The following is an 18,805-nucleotide window of genomic DNA, read 5'->3' as shown; positions in this document are numbered from 1 at the left end:
GCATTAATTTATTCTGCTCCTCAAGACATTGTCTGTGTAAGAAAACACCAGTTCCCCTTTACTGACTTCCTTCTCTGCCAGTGGTAAGCAAAATCAGTCAAAACCAGTAAAATACAGTGTTGTCTTTACATTCAGCTAATGCAAGTGAGAAATATTTTCAATTAGCAGAAAAAGGTTTGACCCAATATTGGATTTTACATTTTTCATCTTTCCTGTATTGCTAGTTAGTTCAACCTTTCTGCAAGAAACCCTCCTGTTTCCCTTCTCAGAATCTCATCTCTCTAAAAAAGTCCCTCCTCCCCCGAGGAAATTCTAAGGGCAGGCTCACCATTTTCCTTTCTCAGTTTCTGCAACACAACTTGAGTAAAAATTATTTACACTAGTGTAACATAACAGAGTACAGCTCATTATGAAAAAGTTACCACTATGCTTGTACAACGGTATTTCCACAAAATCAGAACAGTAAGAACAGTCCCCAAATCATGTCAACAGCAAAAGTAGTTATGGCATATGGCCCTTCCCACCATAGTACAAAATACTCACTACTGGTTTTAAATTTTTAAGGGTTTATTTCTACCTTTGCCAGACACGTTATATACAGTTCACATTTTAACTTCTCATTTACTATGAGAAATCTAAATATGTCTCATTTTGATCTTTCCACGTTGTCAAGAATTCATCAGTTTTACATTGTAAAATACTTCACACTGACCTTATCAAAGGATTTTGAAAGAAGATGGCATATGCATGTGAAACTTTTAATTTGTATTATATCTTTGTAGTCAAATGCATCCATCTAATTATGGACAATGATACCTCTGATAGGAACAGAGCTGTGCCTATAATGGAATTTTCATTTCTGCCACTGGACAGGAAAAAAAAAAACAAACGTATTTTAAAACTGTTTCAAGTTGTGCAAATACTCAATTCACCATGAAAAATGCCCTTGTTTCAGATAGCTAACTTCATGTCAAAGTAGGGTAAGCTATCTCAAAGCATTAACAGCATCCACAAGGGGATTTAATTGCTAAATATATCTGTGAATGTATACCTTAGCTTCCTTTGCAGTACCTTGGCTGAGAAGACAACCTTACGGGTAGCAGATAAATAAATTAAATCCATAAAAGTGGGCAAATGAAGAAACTACTGTCCTTTACCGTAGGGCACACACAACAGATAGGACACTCACCGCCGACGTAGGAAATTCAGTTCTCTGACAAAGTATTTACACACCAATAAAAAGCAGAGCTGTTTGAGGCAGCAAAGCTCCACTCAAAAACATTCAGCAGCCCAGAGACTGCAGCAATCTCCTAATAGGCAGGAGACTCAAATGCAAATCTCTGCTCTGAATCAGGAGCGTTGCGATTCCCTCCTCCATCTTGTCGCGCACCCGCATCCCAGTGTTCAGAAGGAGGCGGTGTGTGGCAATCTGCCCTCCTGCCTCTACCCTCTTCGGCAACCCAAAACGGGCATACCCCCCATTTCCATGAGTGCCAGTGCCCCTGTGGGTACAGGAAAGGGCTCCCCAACCCTTGCAGTCATCCCAGGTGAAGCGGGTGGGAGCTGCTCTCCGCCACAGCTATAAAACACCGGCAACCTGCCGGTCCCCAGCCCGGTGCAATTGTGAGAGGCAGGGCCACCCGGCAGCCGGCAGCAGCAGGGTAAACTGCAGCTCTTGGGGAGCAAGACCAGACACGAGCACGCAGGCGAGCCATCCGGCCAGTCACAAGCTGTCCCTCTACCTGGGGCGCAGGCTGTGCCACTGAAACCGCAGCCAGCGAGAGCCCTCACCTCACGCCCCCGCAGCCGCTTCCCGCTCAGAGCCGTACCCCGTAGCCAGGCTGTTTCCCCACGGCTTATTGACCATCAAGTCTTCCTGTGAATCTAGCCTCAAAAATCCAAAACTTTTAACTTCAGAATTTCCTAAGTAAGCCACTATAGCATTTCTGACTAGTAGGGAATTTTCCCCCTTCCTCAACAAAGCTACCTACGAAATTCAAGCCAACTCACTAATAGCTTCAAGCTAGCCAAAAGTACATTTTCAGTAAGTAATTCCCCCCCAAAATACACACGTACCCAAATACATCCAAGTCGTATTAGAGCGTCTCACAACCATGGATCAAGCTGTCCTGACCCAAAACACTGCTCCTCCTATGTTGCTGCCTAGGAGCTTTGACTGATGGCAAAGGTGGAAGACAATGGACTATCCCAAAGCTTTATCAGATTGTATCAGAAGACCACAACATACAAAAAACTACTCCTGGAAGCTGGGGGTGGAAGGAAATAGCTCAGAAATGGAGTGATGAAGCAAATAAGATGAAGACTAAGTAGGAGGCAACTTCAATAACTGCTGTTACTGGAATCAAGTTCACCATCAGCAGGCCGTTACTTTTTTTTTTTTTCCTTTTAAGAAGTGCCCACAGTACCTAAAACAGGACCAGAGCACCATATGCATGGTTCCATGTTGACATTCAAAAATAAATACATACTACTGTGAATCTGATGTGCTATGCACACACTACATTAGACACTAACCAACAAAAGCAGAAAATTAAAAGAACAATACCATTTTAACCTTTTAGGTTGTAGCATGTAGCCTGTGGTGTACAGTAGCGGTGGTAGTGTGCTTGGGGTGTGATAGCAGTAGAATAGCTTGTGATATATTTCACTGTTGATCAAGAGTCTAGAACTTGGATAATTACAAAAGAGTGAGCTTATGAGGAAGGAAAGACTAAAATCATAGTTAGGGACAAGGAACTATTTTAAACATCACTAGTCATACGTCAAGCTTCATGTACCATCAGCTGCACATAAACCCTATTCCACTGCAGGATACATTCTGGAAGTTACATACAGTAACTCCAGACAGAAAAAGTTTTACATGAGTCTGTTCAGCAGGACTGAGCAATAAAAACACAGTTAACCAGGATTTGTGAAGAGAAGCCAAGCAAAAAACCACAACTGAAAACTGAAAGGCCATAAAAATTAGCCCAAGTGAAATTTCATATGTGTTGGCCACCTACTTTTAGAGTAATGTAGATGTTTTAATCCCATTTTAAAATACTACTAAACTGTGGCACCACACAGTAGAGTTTCAAGCTTACAACCTGAACAAAGAAATGTCAGAGACATCTCACTCTTTTGTAGCAGTAAAGCAGATACCTAGAGATTGAAGGACAAAGGAATCCAATGCAAAAAGGGATCTTCAGTTCCATGTGTTACTTTTAAGGATGATGATTCAAAGTTTAAGTGAGAATATCCAAAAATAAGCAAAAGAAAAACGTGCTGAAAAAACATGAATGGAAACATTTTAACTCCCTCTGACACTACTACAGCTTCCCTCAAGGATGAACTGATTTGCAATACCTACCATAAAACTAACTCCTTTCTCAATTCTAATTTTAAATATTGCTAGATTGCCTATTGCTGTCATTTTGAAAGATAGAGTTTGGTGTATACAGAACACTGTAGTGTATTGAACTGCGATTACTGAAGGAATAAAAGTACTAATAATGAAAAAAGGGAAGAATCTGGACAATATAACAGAGGATATTCTTCATTTATCATGGCCACAGTTGTAAGCAGAGTTTTACCAAAGCATTTACACACTAACAAATATTGTGTACATAAGAGCATCAGTACCCCTTTTTGCTTGTGGTGAGATGACTAGAGGAGGATTTTGTAAAACATTTTGAATAGACAGAGCCCTTCTCAACGATACTGTAATATTTCTAAATCATTTTAATTATACTTAACTTCTTAACATCTGTAATTTATCTAAGACCTTTAATCTGAATTTTTCAACATCCAAAGTTTGTTTTAAAAAGGAAACCTGTAATTTCTTGCCAGTCCAGCTAATATAAAGGTAAATTAATCAGATGGAAACACACTGTGCCACACTTTATATTAATCAGCTGCAAATTCGCTTACTATTCTAGTCACATAAGTCTTCTGAGCCTAACATCCCAGCATTGTGACATTATAAAAATTCACCCACTTTAATGTACAGAAATATCCATGAACCTGAAATTATTGTACTATAATGCTGTCAAATAAACAGACTACTGGAATTCAATTTCCAGAAAGCCAAGGCAAAAATCTACTGGCCTTAATCTGAAATACCAGTGTCATTTTCAAGCCCTGTATTTAATTAATACTATTTACTGTCAAGAGCCAAGCCAGCTAAATATTTCACTCTTCCCAATTCAGGGGCTAAAGGCAGGCCCAGAGGAAAATCTGCCCAAGTAAATGCATCTCATCTTCTTTGATGATGCAAGTGCTCAGTTGTCCTGTTCTTGACCCCTCTAGAATTCCCAGGCTCCAATACTGGTGGTACAATGTCATCAATCTATATTTAAAATACATATTGATTTTCCATGGATGATAATGACAGCTATTTCTTTTGCGAATGCATATATACTATACCTTTGCCCATATAAAAAGGTTCCTATCAAGGTAAGAAGTGAAAAAGTCTTAGCAAAGCCCATTACTAAGTCAAACCCAATATTTAAGAAACGAATAAAATCAAGTTAGCAATCTCATTTCCTAAATATTTTTTATGTCACTGAAACTGAAGTGTTAAAAATAACTTCCAGGATACAGCTACATAAAAAAGGCAAGCTTCAATCAATTGAATGACAGTGTTTTCAACAGTCCTGGATATATTTGAAGCTTGGTTCCATCAATTTGGTAAAAAGTTCACTGACAGAACACTCCATTTAGATCCATTCACAGTAATTAATGAGTTTTACATATTTAAGAATGGTTTACTCCAGATTTATAATGAATTTGAACATTGTGGCCTCAAAACTATGAAAGTACTCTAAAACTGCTTTCATTATTAAAAAAATCTAGTTCTGCTAGTTGCAAGCATGATGAGATTTCTCTCTACAATACTCTCAATTTTCATCAACTTCAAATGAAATTCAATATATTACATTTGTGTAAATTTCAGCTTTTCCACGAAATAAAACCCAAACATTTCCATAAGCTCCCATTTCCAATTCTAGGGAGGGAAAAAAAAAAAAAGTATCTGTGGGGTGCAACTGTATAAATCTTAATAGATGCTCATTTCTCAATACCTCTGTTCTCATTGTACCACCCACACAGAACTTCACTCTCAGATTAGGAGTATCATTTTAACACTGATTGCATTAAATTCACTATAATCAAGCATCCACTTTTACAGGCATCTTTATAGGCAATTCACATTAACTAATGTCGCTACTGAACAGGAGTGACTGAAAACAGAAAAATCTGATCATATTTCATGCAAAACACAACTCCCCAATTTCAAGGTCTAGGAATGGGAACACATTCCCTTTATTTATCACAAACCAATTCAATGTAGATTAAATATCCCCCAGAGATCCCTCCACAAATGAGAAAACCCGATTCAGTAAAGGTTATCCATACCTGTGATTGATACCTACATTTTATTTCAGGTATTTCAGAAACACAGCTCCTGTGGGAATTAAGGTGCTCTGAACTGACTCCAGAGCTCTAGGTAGGCACCATCCCAGCCTGGCTTTGCATGCTGATAGAAATGAGCTCTCTCTTATTCAGATTTGATACTTGGAACCTACTGCAGATTCCTCACTTGCATCCTTAAACTAATACTGAAGGCTCTTAAAACTCGTTTCAATGTAAGGCACTCTATTTTCAGTATTGTGCTTTATTTTCTGACAGCATTCCCTTTACACACACATGAATTAGGAGGACAGTCAAAAATGAGACATCTGTCAGAATTTTCTTTATCTACTCCTGCTGTAAACAACAATGAGGAGTACTATAACTCAGAACAGACACACAATATTTTCTATCACACTTGACACTAACTACAACAAAAACACCAATGAAATCACTACAAAGTTAGATTGAAACAGACTCTCCAGATCAAGAGTGACAGAAAACAGATTTCTCTAATCTACGTTCTTTTTTTGCTGAGAAATGTTCCTTGCAAAGTAAACCATTTCATGCAAAAAGAAAAGAGGAAAGAAAAAAAGTGTTTTCTGACTGAAAACTTTTAGACTAGAAACTAAAGTTAGTCTTTTTATCTATTTGTTGTTTTTTTTTTTTAAACTAAAGTCTAAACTTCTCACCATCTTTAATTGCATGACTTTTTGGTAGCATGCAGCAGCTACTTCCCACCACCCCAACTACCAGCATTCCAAGGGAGCAGCCACAAATTCTGTCCTCTACTTTATTTCTTATCAGTTCACACACACATGTTCTAAAGCCATTTAACCAGTCCAAGATTCACACTCTTCTCCATTATATCATATAAAAGTAGACCCAGTAAGTATTAAGCAGTAGTTTCACTTTCAAAAAAAACTTAATACAGTGGTAGACAGGCTGAACGCACACAATTTCAGTCGTAGTGGTGGTAGTCTCACAACACACAGTCAAACCCAACATCTATTCCACAAGCAACTCCAGTCAAAAGCCGAGGCTGAACTATCGCATGAACTACGGCATGAACACATGGATAACTACCCCCTTTAGAGCAAAAGGATATTTTGCGTGGAGAACTACCTCTCTACCTCATCCTTGCCCTCTAAATCCTTTCATGACACCTATTTTTTACAGTGGTTTCTTCCTCAGTCATCACTATTGACTTCATATACAAATATTTATCTCCTATTTGTTCTTATTAAAGGTTTTTAACTTTTGAAACACAGCAACTATGTTTTAGTCAATATCTATAAAGGTACCAGATTACTTTCTGGCACAGTAACAACCAAATTTATAATTTTGGTGCAGAATGTAGCAACACTAAGCAAGAGAGAGGGGGTTTTTTCCCCACATGTATTAATCAGGAAAAAAAAGCAATTATATGCAAATTGCTTTTTATTTGAATATTTACCTTTTTCAGTCTTTCCCTAATGCATTCCTTTTTTAATGGAAAACTACAATTGAGACAACTGAAAACAAACATACTATCAACTTGGCAACAAAATTTCATGTTCTCTTTGGAGAATTTTGGCAGTGACATTTTCTCTTTCTTCATTACACATACCCAACTCATAATATAATGAGTCCTATTCACTAGAAAAAAAAAATTGGACTCTTACTATTTCCTTTTTTTTAAAAACACTTTGCTTAAACGATCACAAAAGCAGCTTATTATTGAGAAGACCTGCACATGCACATTATGATCATTATGCAGCCCAGATAAGTAGTGTAAATAAATAATAAGTAATATAGTGTAAGTAATAAGTGTAAATAAGTAATAACATCTATGTGGCTGAGCATTTTCAAGTTAATATAATACATAAACAAACTATTAACCAGTATTATAAACTTCATTGAACACAGTGAACTACAAAGTGTTTTATCAGAATAGCCGAGGGAAAAGGCAGGAAAAAAAACAAGCACTGGAAAGCTTCTTAATCTGTTTTCATTCACTGATGCTAGAAAATTCAGTAAGTTTAAAGAAAATCATTGTTAGTTTGCAAAAATTGCTCAACATAATTAACAAAAGAGGAAATGATACTTGATGTGGACATACATAATTTTACCCATAAACAGTTGGCATTTTATAAACAGTTATCCCCCAAACAACTGAAAACCTTTTCGGCAAGCTCATTTCCCACCTCTTTATTTGGTGTGCAAGCCTCAAAAATACATATTTCTGACCTTAGTAAGTCACTCTACATGTTAAAAGACAACATTTATTCATGAGTACCCTGAAAAGGTTCTCACATAAAATTACAAATATGCATTTGAGAAAGATTTATACCAAGTGAGTACATTGATATATTAAACACACCTAAAATAAAAATACAGCATTTATATTCTACTTTCTTTCACTGCACTACCAAACTATTATTAGTCTGCATCTAAACAATCTGCAGGGGTCCCTTTTTCTAGTTCTCAGCAGTATTATCCCTTCTTGTGAGCAGAGTTAAACAGGCACAGCACTGCTTGATGGAGTCATCAGACAGTAATTCTTGAGCAACAAGCAGTTTAAGTCATCAGTGTCATTATACCGATTTCAACCCTCAATTTAAGTAATTTATTAGTGCAGATAGTTGGATGGAAAGGCTTGTATTATTTCATACTCAACCTTTGCCGTAAGACAGACCATAATCAGCACATTTGAAAAATGTCAATTCCTTAGTTACAGTATAAAATATCAAACAAACTTAATGTGAAAGAACATGATATGTTGATCTCTTCAGCCTGTCTCAGCAGAGAGTCCCATTCCTGGTCCTGGCACTAAAGTAAGGTCCCTGCTTCCATAACCAGCCTGGGCATTATTTTTGAAAGTGTCTAAAATGTTTGTATTTCAACTCACTGAATAATATCATACATTACTTAGAATCAAGGCTTGTTCTGCTGTATTCACACAATCAACTTAAGACATCTCACATCAAATTCCCCAGTGAAGAAGATAAAACTGTAACACAATCCAATTAAATGCAATAGGATATAGACAACTCACCAAGGCAGGCAACGATTTCTAGGGACTGTGCGTGCAGAGGGCCTCACTACTCAGATACATCTCAAGCACGCTAGGAACAAAATTGAGAGAAAAATATTAGTCTTTTTCTGGAGACAGGCATAGAAAAATAAAAATACAATGCTTCGCACATGACAGTTTTAAGCATAACACAACGAGGGAAACAAAGTTTGCAGAGCACTATCTGCTTTTCCAGACATAACTACAACCCCCTTCCAGTTGCACAATCACTCCAGGCACACAACTTCCTCTCTACCTGCTGCCTACTGCAAATTCACAGTGATAGCAACTAAGATGTTTACATTAACTTACACAGTACACAGCCTTTATTTTCACAAAAGAATCTGTGGGAACTCTCTGTGAAAGTGGTTGGTTCCTTTTTTGGTTGACTGCTCGGCTGGTTGACTTTATAACACATTAGTTTCAAATCTCTAAAAAGGAGAAACTGGTGTTCTTATAAAATGTCTTTCAACCATTATTAAAAGTTGTATGTACAGAAGCACGTTTCTTCTCTGAATCTCCACTTACAATACTCCTGACCCGAGTGACAAGTATCAGTGGACAAATAAACAGAAAGCTCTTAATTAGTATAGAGCTTAAGAGTCCAGTAGAGCAGAGGATATACATTGCACAGCAGTACACATTCCTTCAGGGAAGAGGAGAATGCCACTAGCCACATAAATATTGTACCTGCATTTCTGTCTGTGAGTCAAACAGTACTTTATGTCAAATGTATCCAAGCAAGCTACCAAAGAAGAGTTTTCTGCCTTCTTATTCTGACAAACAGAAAGGAGAACATAAAGAAAATGAAAGATACACTATAAGAGTCATCAACAGAAAAAAAAAAAAAAGCACACTAATTATGCCTCAAGAGAAATGGAATTTAGAAACAACTTCATTCTTTCTGTCATTTCTGCCATCTCACATAAACCTTTTTCAAACAAACTCTGCTTAAGTTCTTTCAGTCACAGGCAGGATACCACTACAGTAACAGGCTATTCAGGGGTGCCACTAACAAAGAAGTATTCTTCTGCAAAATATATACACACAAGATATGACTACATTATTTCCTCAGGAATGCCCAAAAAGCTTACAAGCTCTACAGATCACAAACATGGGGCTTCAAGTGGGTCCTCACTGACAGAAAACATCATCTTGTCTTAGAATAAAATTTTAAGTAAAATACTACTAGATCTTCCGGTGATTTGGCGAGACTCCCAGTGCTTGTTAGACACACCTGCAGTTCAGAGAGACCCACCAAAGGGAAGCCACTGTCTCACCAGCCCGTGGTGGGGAGACCTTTCCCACAGGGGAGCACTAATGATGAGAGTGCCTGTGCAGACAGAAGTATTTCCCACTCATCTCCTGTCTTTCAGCTGCTGCACGCCAGTGAATGACTACTACCACTTTGTTTCTTGCCAACTAGCATGGCTGCTCACTGGTATTTTCCTACTGCCAATTTATTTTGGGGTCCTACCTCCTGATCCACGTGCCCTCCAGTACTGCAGCTCAGAGTCTGCACAGGAGTAACGTGGCTCCTGACCATTACGCGCCACATGGCAACAATGGAAATGACAAGTTCTGCTGATTTTCATTTGTTCTATTCATAGAACATTTAATAATAACACTGTCTGAAAACAAAAGACAATACATTATAGTTTCACAGTAGAACTACCTTCAAAATACTACTGAGATCTGTCTTTCCAAATAAAACTCTTGAATTATACAGCAACTAGTGACAAGCTTATGTACCCAAATAGATGTATAATCTGGTATATTACATATTTATTCCTCTAACTAAACTGGACTGTCAATGAAGAAAAGTGATGAACGTGAAGTGATGGACAATGAAATTACCTATTAGTCCTTTGCCTTCCCTTCTCAAGCCCTTTCTGAGGCTTGAAATAAAGGAAAGCCAACTCTGCAGCAACAGGCAATGCTAGTACCCATGCAAATTCCCACCCATTCCCACAAGAATCAGGAGGTTCTTGGGATGCCCCTCAAAACTCAAGAGAAACAACTCTTGCATACAGCCAGCTTTCACAGTAGCATAACGCTGTTAATGGTGGTGCTCAAAGGCCTGTAGGTAGGCCTCATGCAAAGGCCTACATGAAGAACGGGTCTCTGCCTCAAACGGTACACAAATTGTCAGCATTAGCTGTGATATAAAAATGGAATAACACCATAGCCACCACTCTCCACACTTGCCATTTTCCAACACCATCATTCAATCCTCCATCCCACAAAGAGTAAAAGAACACTTTTTAAAGGTCAAATAATAACTAAAAGCAACTGATATGGCCCAGAATAGCGTGCCACCCTCTGACTTCAGAGTGGTTTACATCTTTATTTTCCATTCACACACAGTCATTTCTTTTCCAGTGCAAAGGGACACCTGTATTCCAGATACCCAAGATGTGTTACCTCCTCGCCCCATAAAAAACTCTAAGTTGTGAACAAAATACACAATATCAACTCTACAAACTACAGTTCAGCTAAAAGGAGTGAATGACTCCCACTTTCAGACATACTTGGAAGAAATTATCATCTACAGTGTACAAGCTTAGCGAACGTATTTTTTCATCTACATACGGTCTTCAGGTTCCCTTGTTCTTATACTAAGAAGAAAACGTGCCACAAGTGATCTCACCATTGTGCAGTTAACGCTAATTTCACACAGAACTGTAGCACAAAAATAGTTTGAGGCTTCATTAAAAATTCAGTATCTTTGTATCAAAGTAAGCCATGATTCTTAAAAACAACAGCAAAACAAGCAAACATATGTTTGCACTGCAAATGGCAACACAAATTGGCAAGCAATTAAAAAAAAAGCTTTAAACTATGTACATTAGAACTACATTTTATAGCCAGTAAATTATCAATAGGTTGACTTTTTCTTTTAAGATAAAAGCAACAAGTATTCTGGCCACATTGAAACAAAATAGTATATTCCTAGCTGTAAATTTTTATTTTGGAAAAAATATGAAGATTTAGACTTGAAGAAGAGCTTTTCTCCTTGAGAATATAATTGAAATCTGTTAAAATAAAAGATGTATTTAACTGTATACACTCATAATCTTCCTCCACAAAGAATCTATTATAGGAAATTCATAGAACAGGAGGAGGGCATTGCTGAAATCTCTGGAGACCAAGGTACAAATTTGTGTAAGGATAGCAAGTGAAATTAGTTGACAATAATTGCATTTATTTCTGGAAATAACATAAGTGGTTGGTCAACAAGTCCTGACATTAATTTTGAAATAGTAAAGAATAATAACTGAAGAGCTACCTTGTGAACTCACAGCATGGTGAAAGAAGTATGAAGAAAAGTAATCTCCACTGTAGACCACGTGACATCTGAACTCTCCCTTCCACAAGTATTAAAACATATGACCTTGGGTTTTGGCTTGGTTTTTTTTAAATTTGGTTCCGTCACACAGGCATATGATGAATTTGTAAGTTCATAAAAATACCTGTAATAGAAGTGTCAGTATATACTATCAAATTTATTCATAGGCAGACTTTCCTCCATCCTCATAAAGTTTTCTTTTTAAATGCAATTTAGTACCTCCTACATAATCTGTGAGGTACAAACAGGTGACATACTGCATTGTTTTTAATTGAAGTGATTTTCTTCAAAATCCATGGGCAAGGCTCATTAGAGATCAATACTGACAGCAATGAAAAACTAAATCTGCTCACACACAGATGAATTACAACATGGGCAGAGTAAGAGTAAAATTCCATAGTAATTCTGACCTAACAAGTAAAATGTTATTTCACTTTCCATGCCCATTCTTCAATCCCAGGCCTTTCCACTGAGGCAGTCAATAAAGCAGCCAATTGTGATATGCCCACTATAAATCCTACCAAAGAGCAACAATATGTCTTACATAGCTCACTAAAAAAAAGCATCAAAATAGCAACTCTCAGTCATCACTACATCAGATGTACGTTCTCGCTATGTCCCAGGATCCCCCCCCATAGAAGCTCATGGGATCCATACTGCTTAAGATTTACGGATAAATCAACACATTCAGTAGATATTTTAATTAATTTGTCACCTATACTCTCTGCCCTTTCATTAATAGATTAGTGGTTTCCATACAATGTGGACTATTTTAGCAAAATACAAGTTATTCTTTCCAAACAGCAAGTAACTTCTTGAAGTTTAAAAACAAACAGAAAAATGTAATTAGACTTTACAGATGGCATTGCATCTTAGCTGCAAAAAGCAAATGCACATTACAAAGAAGCTTCTGAATATCTAAGTAATGGGAGCACACTCACAGGAAGAGTGAGATTTACTATCAGTTATAACTGCTAAAATGAAAGCAAAGCAAGAATAATATCTGCCAGTAACTGTATTAATGGGAGATTGTTATGGAAGTCATTTAAGGAAATGCAAGACTTGGAATGGTATAATGATGCAGCTGCAGAAGAAAAAAATGTGTGTATTGTTAATACGTTGTTGTATAGCTTTAGACATTTAAATTAATGAAGTAATTTCAAACTTCAAAAATGCCGAGCACCCCAGTGACCATACACTTTCCATAGGAATTGTGCCTATTTTATTTCCATAAAACTCTTAAGCAAAATTTCCATTAGTCTTTAACTTGAATAACATGCAATTTCCATAGAACAAGATTGAAAAATCATAAACAGTAACAAAACGCAATGCGGTAAATCCACCACATTCCAAATCTATTTCTCAAACTATTCATCAACTCAAAATAATTGTATAAAATCAGCAGAAGTATTCCAAATGCTCAGGAGAGGAAATGTTGGTCTAGGTAATAGGTAAACGCAAGACTGAATAAAAGAAAACTAATTTCTTCCACTTGGTTTTTTCATCATGTAAATACTATTTCTGAATACTCACAACACAGACAATATAGCATTGTTTTAAAACCCTGCCTAAAAAATTCCCTGGTTTGCATTTTTTGTTTGTTTTAATTCTGTATCCTAAATTGATTAAACTATACAAGCTGTCATTTTTCACATCACATTTCTACTTGGTATGTTTTGAAAAGGCTAAGCTACTGAATCATTAAAAATAGGGAGTGTTTGCATAATGTAAATACTGCTGACAAACTACTAACTGTAGAACTGGTAAGATGCCTTAGTAATACGTAACCACTGATGTAATATTACAAATTATTCTTACTACTGAAAGTTGCCATTTCACCAATACGTATGCCTGTTCAAAATGTTATTCCAGCACAGAGCAGGAATCCTGGCAACTGTATTTATTCCCTGAAATCTTAAAATATTATCAAAATATTATCTATAATAAATATGTGAACTATATGTTATCTAAGCTCGATTATCCTGACGGGTAAAAGCCAAAGAATACTTCTGTAAGGTTTAAATTCCCAAGAGAAGAAGAGCTCAGATCCCGTCTGCAAGCACACAATGGAATCACAGCTGACGATGCACATCTTTTTCTGGATGTCTCCATATGCTCAGGAGGGTTCCCCCCCCCCCCCCCCATTTCTCCCTCTCCACCTCCCTTGCTCCCAGCATTACATTGAAGAATTTGTCATTATCTGCTGCCAGGAGTATGAGAATGTTTTAACAACTAACAAAAATAAAGTAGTGCAGTGAACTTCACCTCATTTAAAAATAAAAAGAAGGGATCCTGCCAGAGTAGCCATCTGTAACTAAAATAACTAATAGTAGAGAATGGGTGGATGAATGGATGCTGTAATATAGCTTCTATAAAGTAAATATAAATGTTACTCTGTTCTTAGTTTAAAACCTTGTGTCACACAGAAGAGTATATACTGTAACAACACACCTAACCTCTGACCTCCAAAGCCAAACACAGAAATAAATGAATACTGAGCATTTTAATGTCTATAAGAATACTGAAGAAACATGTGGAGTTTGTTAAATACTTTATACCTACCTGCATACAAACTGCATTGTTTGGAGAGGCCAACCATGGCAAACATATGAAAAATGAACATGGCAAGAACAGTTTTAGTTTAGTGTTCCTTTTCTGCGATGCACAGTCTATTTGCACTCGGCAGACAAAGAGAGTTATGTTTATACTTGAATGTGGTACCAGGCTTTAGTTTGGCTTTTTCTTTCAAATGAACCAACAGCATCCTCAAAGCTTAGACCTCACAAGCCTCTGCAATTCTGATGTCAGGTGCTAGAGAAACTCCAGCTGAGCAAGAAGCCCAGATTTTGCCAATGAGACAGTGACAGCAGCAACAAAGGCAAGAAACAGAAGACAGTGGGCATTGTAACAGCAGCTGGCTCCCTCACTGACTTTGTTCTTCCTGCTGCAAAACCTGGGCTCCCTGCAGATGGGCTAGCTCTTACTGGGTTTTTTTTGAGGACCGAGGGAAAAAGTTGAGAATGTCAACAATACAGACTGCTTACATGCCTCTTTCGACAGAGCCTTTCAGCCTTATAATAAGTAAACTACATCCTAAATGATAATAAAAACATAAACATTATTCTTAAATAATCAATTTTTACTTCAGAGCTTCAGTTTAATGCAAGACACTGCAATATATGTAAATCCCTAGTATTTTCTAATTTTTCCACCAGAAATAATCTTTATTTTCTCTCTCAAATAACATAGTTCCAGTTTACAAACTTAAATTCAACTGTCTTATTCCAAAAGTATCATTCTTGATAGCAATAAAGTATTCCTTCCTCAAATGTCTCAAGTTTCAAATTTAGCACTGACACCACCAGGACACACAACAAGGAACACAAGGAGATTTTCACTTTTAGTAAAGAAGTGCCTTCAGACATTGCAGAGATACTGATGAAGCACGTCATACATGGATCCTCTCCCCAGTAAAGACCACGAGCTTGAGAAAATACGAAGCTGAGAAAACTCCAGATTTTATGTGAAATAAAACAGTACGGTGGCTGAAAAAAATGCAATTACTACATCACCTTTGTCAGGCATTTACTGCATAATGCTCACCAAAACAATACAAACATATGAAAAATTACATGATTCTTCAAGTATTTGCATGATGTTAAAAAGATCAACCTTTCTTCTTAAAGTTGTTCTCAATATTTCTGAAGGTTGAGTCCATGACAAAGTACTTGCAAGACCACAGATGACCAAGACTGGCTATGAACATTAAGCTTATCACAGCACTTCTCATAAACTTGGAGATTAACCATTTGGGGGCAATTTACATCTTTCTTTATCTCATGTGGCACAGAAGAGCTGACTTCTATGTTCCAGTCCTCAAGTAGCTGTACCACAAATGCCAAAATAAGGGACACAAATGCATGAGCGTCCATACATGCCTGCATGCACGTCTGTACATGCAAATATGCACAAGCCTGGTATATCCTATTTGTGACACTGACGTAAACAAGCAAATGTCCTGAAAAATATGTAGGAGGCGCAGTACGTACACCGACTGCGATAAAACAACCGGTTTCCATTCACAGTGGTCTTAAGCTGCATGTAAGCAAACAAGAGCCCTGCTTTGGGGAATAATAGTTTCGGTATGACATTAACAACAGTGTGAAACATTGTCATTTCTCTGAGAGCATCTAACACAGCGGACCAGCAGCTCCCTCCCTTTCGGCGCTCGCAGAGGATTCCCCCATGAGAGGAGCCCACCAGGTGGCCCAACGCCGCTATCGGGTTGTAAAGAGCCAGGAAATTAACTGGCTAGAGTTGATTTTATAGTTCAGTACATAAAAACCCAAAGGGATAAAAACCAAATGACTGCCTTCAGCCACAATGGCAGCAAACTAAGAACAAAACAAAACAAAAAAAGCTTTAAGTAAAAAGACTGGCAGTCTTAAACTGCTTACTTATTTACAGCAGCAATAGATCTGTAACTGTCATAGCCAGACACTATATGCTTAGCTCAAACTATACTTAAATACCATAAAAATACTACCTCTTCAGTTCTAAAGCCTATTCACCTGCTTCCTACTACTCTGAAAGGAAAAAAAAAAAAAAAAGAGAGATACAAAACCAATTGATTATTACTGAACAAGCAGGCTGCCCTCCTTTCAGAAGGAGACTCTTTCCTGGTTAAATTACAAGTGCATTTAGACAGCGGGCTCCCGCATACGCACACTTCAGACAGAAGTACACAGGCTAACACGAACTAAGATTCAGATACCATTATTTCCCGGTGACTACCAGCAACCTCCCTGCCTCCCCCCCCCCCCCAGCCTTTTTTAGCCAGGCTCTCGGGCAGGTTTCCTGCAGACAAACTACACGGCCTGAATGCCCCGCTCTGGAAGGCGAAGCATGTGATTCCCGGGCTGGGGGGAAACGCTCAGGCCCAAGCGGAGGCGAAGGAGCGAGGGGCAGCGAGGGAGAGGGGACGGGGCTCCAGTTACACCTCGCCCCGGAGCCTCCGACGAGCGCGGCGGCCCCGCGGTCCCCGCGGAGGCGGCGGCGCACACGCCGCCCCCCGCGGAGGCGGGGAGGGGTTGAGCACTCGCCCTCCGCGGAGGCGGCGGGCATCTCCCCGCCCCTCCCCCGCTCCCTGCGCGCGTGGGGGGGGGGGGGGGGGGGAAGCCCGCTCCCGGCAGGGGCGGCCGCGGAGCTGCCCGCCTGCAGCCGCCGCCGCCGCCTTGCGCGCAGCCCCGCGGCCGGGAAGCGGGAGCGAGCGCCGACGCCCGCCCCGCCAGCGGCACCCGCCCAGGGACCCCGGCCCCGCGCCCAGCCGCCTGCCATCCCCTCCTCCTCCTCCTGCCGCCGCCGCCGCTCCCCGCCCCGCGCACACACACGCAGACACACGGCACTGCGGCGGCCGGGCCCCCACCCCTCCCCGGGCCGCGGGGAGGCGGCGGCGGCGGCCGGGCGCCCCGGGCTGCGCTCGCACGCAGCTGTGCCGCCGCGGCCTGGCTGCGCGGCTGCGGCGCCCCGCCGCCCGCCCCCGCGGCTCGGCTCGGCGCTGCGCGGCGCGCACACGCAGGCGCAACCCCCGCGCAGAAAGTTAGAGAAGTTGCCCGCTTTGCCCCCTCCTTCCCCGCGCGTCTCCTGCGGGCGCGGAGCGGCGGCGGGGCGCCCCGGCCCCGGCGCAGGGGGAAGGGGAGAGGGCACCGGGCGCCGCGGCCCCTGCCCGGCTCGGCCCCGCGGAGGGAATCGGAGCGGCCCGCACCCTTGCGCACCAAGTCGTTGTCAGCCGCGGAAGGGGAGGGGGGGGGGGAACACCGCCCAGCTCCCCAGATCACCCCTTTTGTCGCCGGGGAGAGACCCTCCCTCAAGTTTCCTTGTCGGTGTGTTCTCGGGGTGAGGGAGGACTCTCCTAAACAATCCCTTGAAAATCGCCCCCCCCACGCCGCACCTCGGCTGCCCCATCCTCCCCCAGCACGGGCAGGGCAGCCCCCTGCCCCCCTCCGGATCAGCCGCAGCACCCCTCGCCTCCCCGGCTCCTCGCACTTTCTCCCCCTGCCGCCCCCAGCCAAGGGGCGCGCAGAGGCGGCACCCGACCTCCGCCTGGCGTGGGAGCAGGAAACCAGCCCCCTCGGCCCGGCAGGGTGGGGTGCCGTATCCCACACACGCCACCACCCCGCCGCCCCGCCGAAACGGGGGACGTCCCGGGGAAGTAAACCCGCGCCGCTGCCGTCCCCCCCCCCCCCCCCCGCCGCCGGGCCCCGGGGGCGCGAGCACGATGCCCCGGCGAGGGGCGGCCCCGCGGTCCCCTGCCCCCGGCTCCCCTGCGGTTCCCCACGGAGGGGGCCACGGCCCCCGCCCCGCTCCCCGCCGCCGCCGCCGGCGCGGGGGAAGCCGCCTCACCGCGGCCGCGGTGCCGCCCGCCAACACCGCCCCTCCGCGCACCGGCGCGGCCCCGGGCGTCCCCCCGGCATTACACAAGGCGGCCGGGGAGGCGCGGGGGGCTCGGGCACACCCCCCGCCGCGCCGGGGCCGAGGGGGCGTGCGGGAGCCGTTACCGGGGTCAGTGCCGTCTCCCGCCGCTGCCGCCGCGGCTGCCGCCGGCGCTGACCTTCGCTTTGTAAGATGAAGCTGAAGCTGGGGCTGCGGCCGCCATGTTCCCGTTTTAATAACTGCCTGCTTGTTTATTTCAATGGAGACCCTCCCACCACTCGCCCTCCTCCTCCTCCCCTTCTACCCAGAGGAGGGCTGGACGGGGAGGAGGCGGGGGGAGGCACAAGTCACTCCCCCCTGCCCCCGGGCACGGCGGCAGCGGCCGGGCCCCGGGCTGGGGGAGGCCGAGCCGAGCCGAGCTGGGCCGGGCCGGGCCGGGCCGGGCCGGGGCGGGAGGGCGGCACCGCGGCGCGGCCCGGGGAGCCGCCGCCCCTGGCTGATGCCGCCCGCCGGAGCGCGGGGCTGCCCCGCTCCCCGCCCGCAGGGACAATGGCAGCCGC

General features: G+C 42.2%; 1 protein-coding gene across 1 annotated transcript in view; it reads right to left on the bottom strand.

The window, feature by feature from the left end:
- Positions 1–18,589, bottom strand: part of NCOA2 (nuclear receptor coactivator 2) — a 199,352-nt gene extending 180,763 nt beyond the window's left edge. The window contains 2 exon segments of the mRNA XM_030011116.2: positions 8,447–8,516; positions 18,371–18,589. The gene's annotated coding sequence lies outside the window, so the exon portion shown is untranslated.
- Between the last annotated feature and the right edge of the window lie 216 nt (positions 18,590–18,805).

This window comes from Aquila chrysaetos, chromosome 4 (genome assembly GCF_900496995.4).
Source record: "Aquila chrysaetos chrysaetos chromosome 4, bAquChr1.4, whole genome shotgun sequence".
In the NCBI taxonomy this organism is placed as follows: Eukaryota; Metazoa; Chordata; class Aves; order Accipitriformes; family Accipitridae; genus Aquila; species Aquila chrysaetos.
Note: the sequence above shows the minus strand (reverse complement) of the source record. Positions and strands in the feature narration are given on the sequence as shown.